Source organism: Olea europaea, unplaced genomic scaffold, assembly GCF_002742605.1.
Source record: "Olea europaea var. sylvestris unplaced genomic scaffold, O_europaea_v1 scaffold63, whole genome shotgun sequence".
NCBI classification, from domain to species: Eukaryota; Viridiplantae; Streptophyta; class Magnoliopsida; order Lamiales; family Oleaceae; genus Olea; species Olea europaea.
This window is the reverse complement of record NW_019264660.1, coordinates 913862-918626: the sequence shown is the minus strand read 5'-3', so window position 1 is coordinate 918626 and position 4765 is coordinate 913862. Positions and strand designations below refer to the sequence as shown.

At 37.9% G+C, this 4765-nt stretch overlaps 1 pseudogene; it reads right to left on the bottom strand.

Moving 5' to 3' along the window:
- Window positions 1-770: 770 nt before the first annotated feature.
- The window catches only part of LOC111389882, a 10273-nt pseudogene continuing 6278 nt past the window's right edge, over window positions 771-4765 (bottom strand).

Here is a 4765-nt window from a genome sequence, read left to right as displayed (position 1 = left end):
TAACTCAACATATTTTTAACGAAAAGCAGGATTCAATTTTTAATTTCTTACCTCACTAATCAATATATCAAACTTCATCCCGAGGCAAAACGAAAATCCTGCAAAATAAAATAAAATAATACTATCTAAAATCAACTTGTAAAATAAAATCCTAAAACTCAAGTTTCTCCTTGCATGCAAGTCCTATTCCAACTTGATGTATGGAATTATTTTCGTTTCATGCGTTGCAAATTTCCGATGTTTAAGTCCAGTGATTAACACGGATAAAAAAAAAATGTTCAGTGCTAATTTCTATCAAAATAAAAAATACGGCTACTCCTTTTTTTTTTTTTTAATCTGGAATATACACTAGAATCATAGAGCAACTTATGCAATTCAAGTACAATGTTGACAAGCAGTCAACAAGGAACGGCATGTAAAATGAGGTTGATTGTTGGGGAAATAAGAGCCAACCTCCATTAGGGAACCAACGCGATCAAGATCAGACAAATAGCATAAAACTGTGAAAACTGGTAAAATAAACCATTTCACATCCTCAAGTTCAGAAAAAAATTGCAACATTTCTTTTGCACATAAATACAGCAACTTATGCAATTCAAGTACAATGTTGACAAGCAGTCAACAAGGAACGGCATGTAAAATGAGGTTGATTGTTGGGGAAATAAGAGCCAACCTCCATTAGGGAACCAACGCGATCAAGATCAGACAAATAGCATAAAACTGTGAAAACTGGTAAAATAAACCATTTCACATCCTCAAGTTCAGAAAAAAATTGCAACATTTCTTTTGCACATAAATAAACATTTTTAAAATTTGTATGTACACCGTCAAACGATAAAGAGTGCATTTAACAGCTCCCACTATTAAAGTGCACTCATTCTTACCTCAAGACCAAAATGGAGAAGCCCTATCTAGCAATTTTTTAAGGAAGAACTGGCTTCCAAGGATTAATTAATTTTACGTCCCCAGGTCTCCAAAAAAAATACATTCCAACAGTTGCGAAACTATTAACGGAGGTTACCCAACAGTCAGTTCGACTGCAGCATGAACATTTCCTGACGTAGCACGTAGTGCTCTGATATTCTCTTGGGTGTCAAAGAAACCCATCTCTTGAAGCTGAGATAGTAGAGTTGCATAGAGTTCTTCTGGAGGTACTACAAAAACAGACAAGATTGGCATATTCAACAGACCTGGAAACGAGAAATATATGGGGAAAAAATTAATACTAAAACAAAGTACGAGAAATGCAACCATTGGGAGTGTTTGGAACAGTCAATCTGCCAGCTCCAAGTCCACCAAACATATTCATCAGCAAATCGAACCCCATGTTATTTTGTATTCCTGCCATCAGTAATACAAAGAAAGCAGTTGCATCGACAAATTGAAAAGTATGGGTGTAAACCTAAAACAATTATTGTGTATTCATGAGTGCACAATTTTCTTGATTTACATTTTGTCACTTCTTACCTGCAACCTGACCAGTCTGAGCTCCTTCTCTGCAGTTTCCAAAATTAAATGGCATAAGGCGTGTTAGAATGCATGAGTCTGCATTAAACAATCTAATTATGTATCAACTGAAAGCAATACTAGTATCTGAAAGTCATGAAAGCTGCTCTTATACAAAGACAGTAAGAAAACCCATTTCAAAGTCATAAAACCAAAAACCAGACCCAAATCTTTTATTTTTTTTTTAAATTCATAAATAAATGTAATTTTTATTTGTATGTAAATCTAATTCAAATCCACCCCAAATACACTTAAGCTATCACTATTTTCAACCTCAAACCCCGAAAATCACCAAATTGAATGGCTGCTCTTTTATTGAGGACCATGAGACTATCCCAACATAAGCTATACAAAATAAGGGAAGGTTTTGTTCAATAATTAAGCACAAAGAAAGAACAAATAGAAAAAGTGGACGGTAGTGCTTATCGTCATGAAACATTCAAAATTGAAAATATTTTATGAATCCGTTGCATAAATAGCTTAATCTATATGGAAACATTTGAACACACAAGCAAAAAAGAGCTTATAGCTTTGTACTAAAAATACTCACGGAGTTGATTGCTGCCGACTAAATTGAAAAACTTGCTGCTGCAATTCCATCATTTGCTGAATCAATAAATTCACAAAATAGTAATAAAACATGCTAGGTCAACTGATCTTTCAATAAATTTATCTACCTATGATCAAAAAGGGTAAATAAATTACGAATATAAGCAGTTGTCCAGGTTCCAATAATTTGAACCCATATAAGGTATGCATCCCAACTGTTCGGTACAGGGTAGATATTATTAACTTATTAATACAAGTTGTCTTTGAACTTTCATGGGGTGGATTTTGAAGCATATTTAGGAGGCTACTGACAGAAATAAATCCATCATTAGCAAATCAGATTTGATGTTTGAACTTTCATCTGGATTTTTTGAAGCATATTTAAAAGGCTACTGAGAGAAATAAATCCATCATTAGCAAATCAGATTTCATGTTTTATTTTATCTTTTAATTTTTAACTCAAGTGACCTTTTGAGTATTCATGCAAAAATATTAAATAATAGTCTAATTAATCTATTAAAACGAAAAACAAAAAGGAAAAATAAAGACAAAATGCAAAAAAATTGAGGGTAGAGAAGTTGGATAACTGTCCATCAAGGTGAACCTGCATCATCACAGGCGAGGTCAACTGGCGAAGAATCTCTGGGTTTTGCATCATTTCTCGTAATTGAGGGTTAGTGTCGAGAATGCTGCGAAGTTGAGGATTGAAGCCCAGAATCTGAAATCAAAACATGATTAAAAATAGAACAAAATCCAAATGAAATACACGACCAGCTTCTCTTGAGTCTTAGTAGTACCTGCTCCATACACTGAGGATTGGAAAGCAAGCTTTGCATCATCTGCCCCATGGCAGGATTTTGCAAGAGCTGACTGAATGAAGAAGGATCTGGCATGCCTACTGTGCGCTCCCATTCCGGAAGACCAAGCTCTCGTAGCCCAATAGTGTCAGGTGGTCTGGCACGGCAGTTGGATTAGCTCTTGAAGCACTATTTGTTAGAGATCCTTCTGAAAATTCATTCATGACTATGCGTGAGACTTCCAGAGAGAGATTTGATTAGAGTAATATAGATACTAGTCAAGATATATAGAAACAACGTGATAGAATCTGAGAAAATGTCACTTCACCCAACACACTTTAATGTAACTAAGACAGAGAATGGATTCATATTTCATAGATGAACGTGATTACATGGAATTAAAGGATAACAATTCTGATGTTGCAAAATGAAAAGAAAGAAAATAACAAGGATAGCTATGGACGTTCGAGAGGTCCACTACTCTCCCAATGAGTGCCTATTTCAGCCTGCCTTCCATATTCTGTTGCCTCTATTTATAAGCTGTTGCCCATGGAACTTCCTAACAGATTTCCCTAACCATGCAACTGCTGCACGTGCCTTCTCTTCCCTGATTAATTCCCTTATTGCCCTTGCTTACTTTGCTGCGTCTCTGGTACCTCAATCTGATTTCGGGTCTATCATCACTTCCCCCCATGAGATCCAACTTCCCCCCATGAGATCCACCTTGTCCTCAAGGTGGAAGGTAGGGAATTGCTGTTTCATCAAGTCATAGGACTCCCAAGTAGCTTCTAAGGGTGGAAGTCCTTTCCATTGGATTAAGACATCCAAGCCTCTGATGTTGGATCCCACACCTGGTCTCACTCCCAATAATGCCTCCGGTTCTACCAGCATCTCTAATTCATCACTTGATTTCTGGGGTACTTCCTTCACAGCCTGTATAGCTCCCACAGCTCTGCGCAACTGGGAAACATGGAAAACAGGATGAATGTTGCAGGTAGGCAGTAAGGCCAGCTTATACGCAACTGATCCAATTTTCTTCTCTACAGTAAAAGGTCCGTAAAACCTCGGAGATAGCTTTTCATTTGGTCTCGCAGACAAGGTTTTGCGACGATAAGGTCTGATTTTCAGATAAACCAGATCGCCTATCTCAAACTGTACCTCCCTTCTTTTTTTATCTGCTAGGTCCTTCATTTTCATTTGAGCCCGCAACAGTTGTGCTTTCAGTTCCTCTAATGTGTGATTCCTTTCCTGTAACTGTTGGTCTAGAGCTGATATGGATGTGGATCCTTTTTCAAATTGCAATAATACCGGTGGCTCGCGCCCATACACTGCTTGGAAAGGGGTGATCTTAGCTATAACATGATAAGAAGTGTTGTACCACAGCTCAGCCCAAGGTAGCTAACTGAACCATGATTTAGGCTGAGAAGATGCAAAACACTTCAGATAGGTTTCTAGAACGCGGTTCAATACTTCCGACTGCCCGTCCGACTGAGGGTGGTAAGCTGTACTTCGATTGAGCTTTGTTCCTTGTAAACGAAACAACTCCTCCCAAAAATGGCTCACAAATATCTTATCCCTATCTGAAACTATGGAACGGGGCACCCCATGTAATCGCACCACCTCTTTAACAAAAATTCCAGCCACACTTGCCGCTGTAAAAGGGTGCTTTAGGCCTATAAAATGGCCATATTTACTCGGTCGGTCTACAACCACTAGTATTGTATCCATGGAGCCTGATTTAGGAAGGCCTTCAATGAAATCCATAGCTATATCCTCCCATACCTGATTGGGAATTGGAAGAGGCTACAGCAACCCCCCTGGTGATAGGGCTAAGTATTTGTTCTGTTGGCACACCGTACATCTGCTAACATAACTGTGTATCACAGACTTCGTACCTTCCCAATAAACATTTG